We start from the raw sequence: 14,226 nt of genomic DNA, 5'->3' as shown, positions 1-14,226 counted from the left end.
CTGTGATAAATGAGATCCCTCGGTCTCTACTCAGCCACATACTCTCTCACCTATGAGCAACAATCTGAGTGATAATAGATGGCATCAGGCAAGAAGCCCCAACAAGCAGCATTCAAGGCAGGGTGTTTAAACTTTACCTGTAGATTACAGCTCTCTGTTAATGTGTCTTGTCCTGCAAAATACATTTCAGATATGAATTAAAATATTTTATGGTATCCTTTTATGAAGTCAAATGAAACCAGTTGCGAATTGCAGGCAAAAATGGGCTTGGGTTGATTTATATATAAAGCTGTATAGAAAATATTGCATTTGGGCGGGTTGTTTTTTGGAGTTTGGATTCAATCCGGCAAACCTGAACACAGGCTGAAATATCCTAAAATGTCAGGACATCTATAAACTAAATGTATGAAGTTTGACAATATCATCAACATCTCTATATCACCTGAAATGAAAGGGATGCTGCTAATTAATACAGCACACACAAAGATACATATCTCCCAGAAAAGCTGGCTACCCTCTGTTGCAGAGTGAGTAGATAAAATTGTTATGAGTCTTCACAAAGCCAGCAGCCTTGTAGCAGTTACCAGAACGCCTGCAGACAAATTGAGACAGCTGCTGGTGCTCACAGCTGATGAAAGGTACAGTAGCATCATGGAGAAACATTTCGATCTGCATACCAATTTCCCTAAAAGTCACTCTTAATGTTAGGATAGCTTGTCATCAATATTACAAATTAAGTGACAGAATTCAGGAACGGGGTCCTATTGCAAAATCAGTTTGACTTTATTAAATTTGTTTACATTTTATATGGATCTAGATGTATATCTTTGAAATGATGAATAATACAATCCTGTTTGATGAAGTTATGGGAAAGATGAACTGCTTTAAAAGTTGATAATCTGCTCTACCAAGTTCTAAGAAAAAAGGCTTGAATGATTTTCACACTTACCAGAGACCTGGTCTTTGTTTACACCCATTTAGCATAGTTCACATACTCTTAGGCCTTAACCCCACCCAGCTATTTAAGTATTCAAATGGAGACACTCTGGCCTGGTCTGTTGGACTCTAATAAACGCACACTATACCGAACCAAATAAAATTTTAATAAAGTTTATTCACATGCACTGGATACATTAGGGCTTGGTGCTTGAGATGTGGGGAAGCAACTTTCTCCAAAGATTCCTGAAGTAACCCAGCCCGATTGCATATTGTTCTGAAAAATAAACAATACAAAATCAATAAAAGGGCAAATCATGTTTTTCCCCCCAACAAAATAATCAAAATGTGTTGTTTAAGCCTTGCATACCAAGTGTTGTCATTGACTCCTTGTAGAGAAGCCATGACTTCTGCTTCAGTCACATCTGATGGCAGCAGCTTTCCACCAAAGTCTCTGTGTCCTGTACGTGGCGTCCTGGCAAAACCACTGCATTATCCTCTGCATAGTTGTTTATGTCCACAAGTCCACAAGTCGCTGTATGTCCTCCTGCTTCATGTGCAACTTTGTGCTTGGCGCCGGGTCTCTTTTTGGGTGGGGGCAATGTACCATTCTCCTTTTAGGACTGGTGGAGAAAAGCAGGACGTGTTCTGCTGCCGCTGAAAGCAATTCAAGAGAAAAAGACAGTTTATGACAAATTTTAGGCTTAAATCTAATTTACTGGCTCACTTTGTTAGTCTACAGCTGGTCATAACCTCACACACACACACCTGGACGAATGACCGGTCAATCAGGTTGCTAATTATCGAAATAGCTTACATTGTCCTCACTTTCGTTCAGCTAGAAAGCCACCAAACACGAAATGTTACAGTATTATTTACTAAGTACAGCAAAACATCAGGTAAAGCTACCTACCCAACGAATAAGCTAGAAACCAAGAAATGTTAGCTTAGCTAGTTAACTTTAACAGCAACATCATTAGACATAGACAGTTGTTTTATACAAGAAAAGATAGTGTTTTTTTCCAGGCCATTGACGCATTTGCAGTGAAATGCCAGAATTTTTTTCCATTTCCTTCTCATATGCTGCTTGCACAGGACATTCACTGATTTCATCACACGGTCAACTTCCTCTGTGACAACAACACTGTACATCTCAGTTCCTTCATCATCACATTCACCAGAAGACTCTGAAACGTCTCGTTATCTGACAACGTTTTGTTTGCAGTCGCCCATGTTTGAAAACTCTGGGTCGCAATGTTTACTCACCAAGTAGTCTTGTTATGACAGAAGCCAGTGACTTGGTAAACTAATCAGAACTCAGTATTTCAGCATGTCCAGCCCCTTCATAATCTCAGCCAATCAAGAAGTCCAGAATTTTCAACTGGTTAGACAGTTTGTTATTAAGTCACATTCAAGAAGGCATTTCTGCAAAAAAGAATGTCCCAGAATATGTTTTTCTTCTTACAAACGGCTCACCTGAAAAGTAGTGGTATATGTTTTTTTACTTATGATTACATTTTCAAATGTATATGCCATATTATGAACAGCAGCCAGAATCAGTATATTAGCATATATCTTCTGTATTCTAATAAGACTGTAGAAAGGATGAACAGACCTCCCAAGCAGATTAATAAATTAACTGATGGTATATTCATTTCTGAATACAGATGTCTCCCTACCAAAACGTGAGCCAGGTGAGCCTAGTAATTTTACAGATTTGTTAAGTTCATTTAGCTACTGTTGCAATGCACTATTGCTGCTGAACAATACATTCCAAGCTAGCATCACCAAAGCTTAGGGTAACTAGCTAGGTAGCCAGCAATCTTGTAAATATTTATATTTATTTCAGTACTGTATATTTATTTCAGAACTGCAGCCTTCGTCAGACAGGGAGGGTGAAAAAAGCAGCACGAGTAATTTTTTCATGCGCTCACCTGTAAACCAGTTGTATGTTTTTTAGCTGGCTGCTCATCTAACCAGTCAGTGGACAGCGCATTAAACACAAGACACACATTAAGTTTCAAGTTAGGCAAAACCATTTAGAAGGAGAGGGGTGTTTTCTTTGTCACTTAAGTGCCTATTTTTCATGTTACTACGTACTCAATGTCAGTCCCAATCAGTGTCTGGAATGCACTGAATGGGACATTTTCAGGTCTGACACTAATGGTCTGGATGAGTACACTAATGCTATGACATCACACATCAGCTTCTGTGAGGACAGCTGCATACCAATACAGACCAGGGTGAGTTAAAACAATATCAAACCCTGGTTCACAGTCAAACTGAGATTGCTGTGTATGGAAAAGGAGGAGGACAGAGACCAGAACAGAGAGGCTAAATACAGCCTTGGTAAGGCAGTGAAAGAAGTCAATTGCCTGTATGGAGAGAAATTATAAAGAGCAGTTCTCAACCAACAACTCTGATTCTGTTTGGAGAGGCTTCCAACAGATTTCCAACTACAAGCCTAAATCCCCCCACTCCATTAATGACCTGCAACTTGCCAACGACCTGAATTAATTATTCTGCAGATTTGAAAGACAAAAGGGCAGTCCTGACAACACACCTTCTCCCTGTGTCCAGCCATCAACATCAAGGCCCATCAGGGCCCATTCACAATCACCCATCCCAATCATCCCCACCTCTGCCACTACAACGGAACTTTCAATCCTGGAGGGGGATGTAAACAGACTATTCAAGAGACAGAACCACCTGAAAAGCAGTAGGGCCTGATGGCGTCTCCCCATCCACCCTAAAGCACAGTGCAGATCAGCTTTCTGCATTGTTTACTGGTATCTTCAACACCTCACTGGAGACATGCTGCCTCCCGGCCTGTTTCTAGTCCTCCATCATCATCCCATTCCCCAAGAAGTCTAGGATCACAGGATTTAATTTCGCCCTGACACGTCACCCTGACCTCAGTGGTTATGAAGACATTTGAGGGCCTTGTGCTGTCCCACCTCAAGACCCTCACCGACCCTCTACTAGACCCACTGCTGTTTGCCTACAGATCCAACAGGTCTGTGGACTACATTTCATCCTTCAGCATCTGGACACCTCTGGAACCTACACCAGAATCTTGTGGACTTCAGTTCCACATTCAACACCATAAGTCCCGGTTTGCTCCAAGACATGCTGTTACGCATGCAGGTTCCCGGTGCGTTTGTGTTTTTCCCCTCCTGCCCCCCAGGTGTCCCTTATGTTCCTGATTGTGCTCATGGTGTTTCCCACCTGGCAGTCATGATTGCATTGCCTGACTGCTGAGGTGGGCCAATCAGTGGACACTCCTCCTAATTGCCCCACATGTTCCTTTTTCCGTTACTCAATCACATCACCTATCCCTAGTTTAAAAACCCAGTCAGTTGCTTCTCCCAGAGAGAGTCTTTTGCTTTACCCCACATGGACAGAGACACTTTTGAGTTACACACCCTTTTTGATAGACAGATACTTTGTTCATTCATACATCATTTAGTTTAACACATACATCTCACTGTTTCATGTGAGTATGTATTGCTGTGGTGTTTTGTTTGTCCCTGTGTCCCTGGGAAAAGTTTCTTTTTTTAGCAATTCACCCATGGGCATACACAACCCATAGGAAAACTTTGTCTAAAAACAATAGTGAGAACTGAGTTGACCACCCACTGTATTTTTGTATAGTAGTCAGCTAAGCGGTTCTTGAGGAAGGCAAGTTCCGTTTAGGGGTGTTTGGACTATTATTTCATTTCTTGGGTCCAGCTAAGACCCTTTTACCTAACCCCTTTACTGTGTGTTTATAATGAAAGTTTTATATTTAACGGTAGCTTTGGTTGCCTGTGCCATTTGTTCTCACTATGCCTTTACACCACACCAATTTGCATGAGTTTCATGTTACAGGTCTTTGTACCATCCACCCTAGACTGCTAGAGCCACAGGGTTCATAACATAATATGGGGGCTCATCCGGGATATCTCATTGATATCCATGTGACTTGGTTTAAGAGTCTAGTTCAGTGTTGAAGGAGCAGGTGCTTGTTGAAGGAGCAGGTGCTTGTGCTGCCGCTGCCTGAGCCTGCTGCTACTGTTCGGGATGTGGCTGCTCCTCCTGTAAGCCTGTTCATGTCTGAGGACGAGGGCGAGGCCAAGACTCCAGCCATGTAGCATTGAAATGGCCGGAAGAGTTATGGTGCTTACTGCTCCAGTGTAAATTGACAGGGAAAGCCCAAAAGGTTTTGTCAGCGCTACCGCTTCAAGACAGTTTGAATTATAACGTGGTCAAAGCAACTGTCCTTCGTGCCTACGAGCTTGTTCCTAAGGCATATTGACAGAGATTTAGGTCCCATAAAATGTAATCTACCCAGACTTACGTGGAGTTGGCTAGAGACAAAAGAAATCTGTTTGACAAATGGCTCACTGCTAGTAAGGTGACTGATTTTAATTCTCTTCGGGAGTTACTCTTGTTGGAGGAGTTTGAAAATTGCTTACCTGAACACATTGTTATTCACCTAAACAAACAGAAAGTGCACTCACTGTCAGAAGTGTCTGTATTGGCAGACAAATTTCTGTTGATGCACAAGAGTGTATTCTCGGCTCGTACAGAGAGTAGGGCTGGGGGCCATCGGTTCCTAGCCCTAGTCGATCAACAGTACATCAAACTTGGCCGAAAGACGTACGTCAATGCTTTTATTGTCATCAGCCAAGACATATGGTTAATGGGTGATTCCTACTGAAACACAAACAAGGGACGCCTCTGGGCACCAAGCCGCCAACAGGTGTTAGGCTAATTCACACAGTTGTTAGGTTAGAAAAACAACAGGTGCCTCATGGTAAATGTGTCTTGAAGGTCCCAGTCCCAGATCGCAGTCCCAGATCGCAACCATTCATATTTGAGGGGTTTGTTTCCCTATCAGATAACGATGCGTCTCAGCGTTAGGATCCTTAGAGATACTGGTGCGGCGCAGTCATTCATCCTATCTGACATGTTGCCCTTCTCCGAAATACATACTGTGGATCCAGTGTGTTAGTCCAGGGAATTGAAATGGGAAGTGTCCCAGTGCCATTGCATTTTGTGAACGTACACTCTGAGCTAATCAGTGGATTGTTCAGAGTTGGAGTACATCCTATGTTGCCGGTGGAAAGGTAATACCCATATTGGATAAAAGTGACCAGACTCTTTCGGAGGAGCTGGCACAGAGTTATCCACAGGTGTTCCCTGCTTGTGCCGTCACATATGCTCAGGCACAACGAATGGGTGATGTGATAGAATTGTTGAACACTATTCTGTCTAGAGATTTTGTCCGAGAGGATAGCTTGTGAGCTACCTCTGGTAAACTGGTGGGGTCTGAAAGACAGCCCAGGATCGGGAAGAAGAATGTGGACTGTGTTGCTGATGCAATACATTTACCAGTATCTCGTGAGCAGCTGGTTGCTAACCAAAAGGTTGACAAAAGCCTTGTTAAATGTTTTTCCAGTGTTGTCTCAGTGGAGGAGCTTAAGAAGAAAAACATGTCATACTTCATTGATGGTAATGTCCTCATGGCCAAATGGACATACCATGGGGATGCCAGTGGGGATGCTATTTACCAAATAATGGTTCCTACAGCCTTTCGACAAACTGTTTTATCCCTTGCTCATGAGCACCAGTGGTGATTTGGGAGTCACCAAGAGTTATGATGGGATTCTGCAAAATTTATTTTGGCTCAGTTTAAAATAGGATGTGGCTCAGTACTGTCAGACATGCCACACCTGTCCGGTAACTGGAAAACCAAACCAGGTTATTCCTCCCGCTCGTCTTAGTCCCATACCTGACATAGGTGAACTCTTTGAACAGGTGGTAGTTGATTGTGTTGCACCATTACTGAAAAAAAAAATTGGTAACCGGTTTCTGTTCACGATTATGTGTGTGGCCACACGATACCCAGAGGCCATTCCTCTGCAAAGGATTACTGCTGCGGTGGTGACCAAAGCCTTGATTAAATTCTATTCAACATTTGGGTTACCTAAGGTGGTACAAACTGATCAAGGTTCAAATTTTCTTTCTAAGCTTTTCAAACCGGTGTTAAAGACTTTGTCAATAACGCATGATGTGTCAAGCGCATTTCACCCAGAGTGCGCTTGAACGGTGGCATCAGACACTGAAGTCTCTGCTTCGTAAGTATTGTTTGGAATCTGAGAAGGATTGGGATGAGGGAGTTCCTCTAGTTATGTTTGCTGTCCGTGAGACAGTATAGGGTTCAGCTCGGCTGAACTAGTGTTTGGACACACAGTCAGAGGACCTATGAAAGTCCTTAAGGATCCGTTTTTATCAGAAGGATTGTGTGCAAAGGACAATGTATTAGACTACGTGAGTCGCTTTCGTGAGCTGGAAAAGGAAGCCCTATCTTCCTCGCAGAGACGTATGAAACATCATTATGATGAACATGCTGTTTCTTGTCCTCTGCAGCCGGGTGACCAAGTTCTTGTGATGTTGCCTGTACCAGGAGCATCACTGTCAGCACATTTCTCAGGTCCTTATGTTATTGGAAATGGATTATGTGATAGAAACCCCTGATAGAAATCACCAATCCTGTGTGTGCCACATTAACATGTTAACGACATACCACACCAGACCCATCACCCAGATAGACAGTCCAGAGAAGCCGGAAGACACTGCCGTCTCCTCTATTGCTACTGCTGGCATAGTGGGCGCGCATGTTATTGATGCTGGCGAAGATGGTTTGGAGTTGCACAATACTCAGCAGCAGTGCGCTAGGCTGCCCAACTCAGAAATGTTGCTGTCTCTTCCATCTAGTCTGGGTCATTTAACAGGAAGATGACATTGTGAGGCTGTTACACAGCTTTCCTTGTGTTTTTGGTGATGTTCCTACATGCACAAACATGTTATAGCATGACATTAACGTTGGAAACGCTGCCCCTATCACGCAACATGCATATCGGGTCAACACTTCCAAACGGAAGATAATGAAGGACAAAGTACATTACTTGCTGGAGAATGACCTGGCTATGCCAAGTTCAAGTCCATTGAGTTCTCTGTGCATTCTGGTTCCCAAACCTGATGGCACACCTAGGTTATGTACAGATGATCGAAAGGTCAATGCTGTCACAGTGCCTAACTCATGTAACCAAGTTAGGTATCTTAATAGGTTACTGGCAGGTGCCGTTAACCCCACCTGCCTCTAACATCTCAGCCTTTGTGACCCCAGACAACGTCCTGCAATACTCTGTCATGGTTTTTGGGATGTGAAATGCACCAGCCCAACTATTCCCAACTATAGTGCCAACATTAATGACCTGGTGGTCTGTACACTAAGGATAGTGTGTGAATGTCTTGCAGCCTCATCTCTTACCCTGAACTTGGCAAAGTGTGAGTTTGGGAAAGCCTCTGTTACGTATCTTGGCAAAAAGTTTGGCCAGGGTCAGGTGCGCCCTGTTGTTGCCAAGGTCTCAGCTATTATTACTTTCCCTGCACCTACTACCAGACGAGAGCTACGCCGTTTTTTAGGCATAGTTGGCTACTACTGTAGTTTCTGTAAGAACTTCTCTGCGGTAGTCACTTGAGGCAGGCAAGTTCAGTTTAGGAGTGTTTGGACTATATTATTTCATTTCTTGGGTTCAGCTCAGCCCCTTTTCCCTAACACCTTTACTGTGTGTTTATAATAAAAGTTTTATGTTTGACAGTAGCTTTGGTTGTGTCATTTGTTCTCACTGTGCCTTTACACTACACCAATTTGCATGATTTTTAGGAAAGCACCTGTCTGACCCCTCAACCATCAGCACTGACTCCCCTCAAGGCTGCGTCCTGTCCCCCTACTCTTCTCCCTGTACACCAACAGCTGCACCTCCAGTTACAATTCTGTCAAGCTCCTGAAGTTTGCGGCTGACATCACCCTTATCTGACTTATTTCTGATGGAGATGAGTCCGCCTACAGGTGGGAGATTGACCATCTGGTGTCATGGTGCTGTCAGAACAACTTGGAGCTCAATGTCCTAAAGACCGTGGAGATGATAGAGGACTTCAGTAGAAGCCCAGCTGCCCTTCCCCCATCACCCTGGGTGGCTCCCCAGTCAACTCTGTGGAGTCCTTTCACTTTCTGGGCACCACCATCATCCAGGACCTCTCTTACAAAGAAAGGCTGATCCCTCTCCCCCCTCTTGCCACAAAAACAGTTTCTTTCCTACAGCAGTAGACTTCATGAACATGCCCCCGGAACCAAATTGACAATTTTACCCCTCCCCACATACATACACAACCATATGCATTTTTGTTCTTTTTTTGTAATTTATTAATGCACATTCTACTATTTTTATGGAAAACAAGACAGATACTGTAGTCTTACAGCCAGCAGGCTAGGGTCTCTGTGCACAGAATACCACACAGTGGTACAACAATAAGAACGTGACACATTTAAATAGTGTTGCACTCAATTTGTTGCTACTAGGACTGGGTCCTAAGATGATATTCTGTTTCTTCAATCTTTGATTTTTGCTCTATTGCCTGGCAAGCAAAATATTATGTTTTCAATCAACATCATTGCTTTTATGAATACAAAATGAACTTGGACAAGTAGACATGGTTCACAGAGCTTCTCAAGTAGGCAGTGAGATATGGAGGCTTGTTGCACAACTAGTTACATGACCAGAACATGAAGCAGTCCGAGCCGCCAGGGATCTAATGACCTGTCTGTCATTGCCATAACGTCGATATTTCAATGTGGTCATGCTGTCTCTCCATTCCCCTAAGACAGAGAATAAGGGCTAGCCCATAAATAATCAAAGACCTCCCGGAGGGAACTGGGAACGAATTCAAAAAGACAGCCATGTCAATATAATGAATGCTATCATTCTAATAGCGGCAAGCTATTTCACCTTTGTTGAAACCTATTAGATTCTGTACGTTCATTCACAGCAGTAAAAAATGTGTTATCCAAGAGTCAATCGTATCTATATACACCTGAAAGTAGTAGACGGAGGCAAGAGGTAATGTCTTTGATTCAGGCTTAATTCTACTGTCCAACATCTAAACCTTGCCAGAAAATAATATGAGTCAATTTGCTCTCAGATGTCATGGAAACACATTGTCTTTCAAGCCTGGTACTAAATTATATAATATGATTGATGAAGACTTGAATTATGGCGTTAGTGATCCAGAAGTGTACATCTTTTCTTTGTCTGTTCAAACAGAACTACAAGAGACCCAGCATGAATTAACGTATGGCCTCCCCCCTCTCTGTACTTCTCTCTGTTCACATGGATTAACAGGTGTGTCATTAGTTCACTGCTTATGTCTTTCTAAATTATTGAATGGTAATTATTCTGTTCTGATTCTCTGTACATCTGATTAGGTGATGAATGCATGAACCATTTATATATTACTGTATAATATCCCATTTCGATTTTCATGTACTGCATGGATCTATGGATTTCAAGTACTGTAATAAGTCATTAAATAAAGATTATTTATTTGCATCTTATTTATTACACGGAGTGGATTACAATGTACAAAACAAAGAAAAACTAGACAGTGAGAATGATAAGACAAAAAAACAGACATTTAATGAGCAAAGCAGAAACAGACTGAGCGCATTAGTACATTACTCAGAAAATGAAGTATTGGTACCCACACTGTTTCATGTTTTATTATGCTTTGAAGAATTGAACAAGGCTTCATCAGTGCTACATGTTTTCAAGACATGAAAAGTTCTGCTGCAAAGTACTTTCATTGCTACACCAGAGCAGGTGCAAAAGAAGTCTGCATTGAGTAAGGTTAGTAAGGGTACAAACATGTAATTGGTCTGACAGCCATGACCGCTGTGCTTTTTTGGTTTGTCGTCATGGTTGTCGCCACGCTTTGTGGATTTAGGTTCAGATTGGCTTAATTTGTGCACATATATTCACCTTTGTTATCTTCAGTAGAGGATGAACAAACTAATGGCTGAATCCTCAAACCTACCTAATGCATCTCGTTGCAGACAGGGTAATTTCCTGTTTATGTTCATTTGCGTTTTATTATAATGAATATATATATTTCTTTGCACTGTTTTCCCATGTATTTTCTCTCACTGTGATGCCTGGGCTAAGTTGAATTAGAATTGGTTCTGAACGGGCCTTATTTAACTGACCTTTTATCCTCAGCAGGTTTTCAGACAAAGAAATAAAATAATTCACAAAGACATGGAATGCTTTGCTTTGAATCGTCTAGCTGTCCCCCAGATATTTAGGTGCTTCACTTTTGGAAACAAATAATGCCTCATAGGCCATTTCTGTATGTTAAAGTCACCTCTGACGCTGACCTGTGCCTGTTGCCGCAAGACCTCAGCATGACGCCACTCAGCCCACACTTTATTAAGCATGCAGGTCACAGTTAATATACCACTATAGGCCCAAGGTTATTCATTTAATTCAGTGATTGTCCTCCTCTACTCTCTTGTCAGCTGAAGAACAGGAGTAGATATGAGGGGGAGGAGGACTTTTTCAGAATGCTGACCCCTTTATTTACTCGTGGGCCTTCCATGCATTGTTTCTTAATCTCATCCAACAATCAACTTTCCTTTCTCTCTCTGTCTGGTAGCAATGGGTCCTGAGAAGTGTTTCATGCTCAAACTGAGGTATATACTACAAACCCGATTCCAAAGAAGTTGGGACACTGTACAATTGTGAATAAAAACAGAATGCAATGTGGAAGATGTGGACGTTTCAAATTTCAATATTTTATTCAGAATACAACATAGATGACATATCAAATCTTTAAACTGAGAAAATGTATCACTTTAAGGGAAAGATAAGTTGATTTCAAAGTTCATGGCATCAACACATCTCAAAAACATTGGGACAAGGCCATGTTTACCACTGTGTGGCATCCCCTCTTCTTTCTATAACAGACTGCAAATGTCTGGGGACTGAGGAGACAAGTTGCTCAAGTTTATGAATAGGAATGTTGTCCCATTCTTGTCTAATACAGGCTTCTAGTTGCTCAACTGTCTTAGGTCTTCTTTTTCGCACCTTCCTCCTTATGATGAGCCAAATGTTTTCTATGGGTGAAAGATCTGGACTGCAGGCTGGCCATTTCAGTACCCGGATCCTTCTTCTTCGCAGCCATAATTGATGCAGTATGTGGTCTGGCATTGTCATGTTGGAAAATGCAAGGTCTTCCCTGAAAGAGACGACGTCTGGATGGGAGTATATGTTGTTCTAGAACTTGGATATAACTGTCAGCATTGATGGTGCCTTTCCAGATGTGTAGGCTGCCCATGCCACACGCACTCATGCAACCCCATACCATCAGAGATGCAGGCTTCTGAACTGAGCGCTGATAACAACTTGGGTTGTCCTTGTTCTCTTTAGACTTCAAACTCTTTGCCATTTTTCTCTGAGAATCTCCTTTCTGATATTGCTCCAATATTTTTTGCCGTAGCATTGGGGGAATTGGTGATCCTCTGCCCATCTTGACTTCTGAGAGACACTGCCACTCTGAGGCTCTTTTTATACCCAATCATGTTGCCAATTGACATAATAAGTTGCAATTTGTTCCTCCAGCTGTTCCTTATCTGTACATTTAACTTTTCCGGCCTCTTATTGCTACCTGTCCCAACTTTTTTGGAATGTGTAGCTCTCATGAAATCCAAAATGAGCCAATATTTGGCATGACATTACAAAATGTCTCACTTTCAACATTCGATATGTTATCTATATTCTATTGTGAATTAAATGTAAGTTTATGAGATTTGTAAATTATTCCATTCCTTTTTTACTCACAATTTGTACAGTGTCCCACCTTTTTTGGAATCAGGTTTGTAGATGAAGGCATTGGTTATGATTGTATGGGACCTTTCATATGGTACAGTACACCACAAAGATATATTGAGTAAATGGTAACACTGGGACAGCCCGACTACTGGTTTTGTTAAGTAAAATAAAAAAATAGAAATAGTGAAAGTATGAAAATTAGGACAGTACAAAATGTTTACAACGTACCAGAAAGAATCTGTCCCAAACTAGATACTTTTAAATGCAATAAATTATATAAAACACTAATCTAATAAAGTTGACATTAATTCCTTTTGTGATCGAATATTAGGGAACATGCCTCTCTCTCTGCATCTCTCCTTCTTTGTATCTCTCCCCCTCTGTATCTCTCTCTCCCTCTCTGTACCTCTCTCTCCCTCTCTGTACCTCTCTCTTCCTCTCTGTACCTCTCCCTCTCTGTACCTCTCCCTCTGTGCCTCTCTCCTTTTCTGTATCTCTTTCTCTGTATCTGTCCTCTCTCCCTATCACTTCATGTATCTCTTTCTCCCCCTCTCTCTTTCTTTATCTGTTATAGCTATTCCTTCACTCCACATCATACTTTATCACTGTGACAGGTTCAGTCCTCCCCCAGATCAATTTGTTTTCTCTTTCTCACTTGAGGAAAAAAGTACCTTCTTTTGATTGGATGACTATTTTGACCTCCTGCCCAGAAAGGAGCAGTGTCCATTGGTGTTAAATGGTCACAGGAACTAATCTCGATAATATAAAACAACTTCAAAGGACCCACTTCTTTCTCAGTACTGTATCTAGAAGATAATTATTCCAAAAACAACTGATAAACCAATTTCATGCACAGTTAGGTGTTAACCACAATCTCCCATAGTTTGACAGATGGATAATCCCAAAATTATTTTTGGGCCAAACATTTCTATTACATCTTTATCTATCTATTAATCAATCCTTTTCATATTTAAAATATTCATTTTAAAATATGGCATCCACAACAATAAGTCAAAAAGACTCTGTTCATTCCCATTCCATTAGCCCAGTATGTACTCACTTCAAGGCACAGCAACAGATGACATAATCAAAATCTAAAATGTCAAATGGGACTTGCATCAGCTCAGATCTGTGAGAGAAAATAATGTGGTTTAGGATATTGGGTTGTCAGTTGATCAGGACTGTGATGACTACAGTGGCCATCAAGTCTTTCTTTACCACCCAATAAACCGTAACGAGGACGCGCGTGGAGGACGCGCGCCACCCCTCCCGACGTGGTGTTTGGCGCACGTCATCGCCGGCCTTCTAGCCATGCCGCTCCTCCTCCCACGGCACTGTCATGTCTTGTTATTGCACACACCTGGTGTCCATTCCCTCATTAGGTCGCATATATAAGTCCCATGTTTCCGGGTGTCTTTGTGTGGTATTGTTCTATGTTCAGTTTGTTTTGGATTTGCTGTGCGCAATTGATATGCGCTATTTGAGTGCTACCTCCTATTTGATAGAGGAACTCAATACATATACTTTGACTGCCTCCCTGCATTCGTCTACTTTTTTTTTGCATACACATCACGAA

General features: G+C 41.9%; 1 long non-coding RNA gene across 2 annotated transcripts; it reads right to left on the bottom strand.

Moving 5' to 3' along the window:
- Positions 1-903: 903 nt before the first annotated feature.
- Positions 904-2,257, bottom strand: LOC105019761. Of its 2 annotated transcripts, none has more exons than XR_828669.3 (3): positions 2,203-2,257; positions 1,307-1,593; positions 904-1,213 (listed from the first exon to the last, which is right to left on the bottom strand). It is a non-coding gene; the product is annotated as an uncharacterized LOC105019761 (long non-coding RNA). The 2 variants fall into 2 exon arrangements; XR_828670.3 differs by lacking the exon at positions 2,203-2,257 and adding an exon at positions 1,850-2,044.
- Positions 2,258-14,226: the final 11,969 nt, after the last annotated feature.

The sequence above is a fragment of the Esox lucius genome, chromosome 22, assembly GCF_011004845.1.
Source record: "Esox lucius isolate fEsoLuc1 chromosome 22, fEsoLuc1.pri, whole genome shotgun sequence".
Lineage (NCBI taxonomy): Eukaryota > Metazoa > Chordata > Actinopteri > Esociformes > Esocidae > Esox > Esox lucius.
Note: the sequence above shows the minus strand (reverse complement) of the source record. Positions and strands in the feature narration are given on the sequence as shown.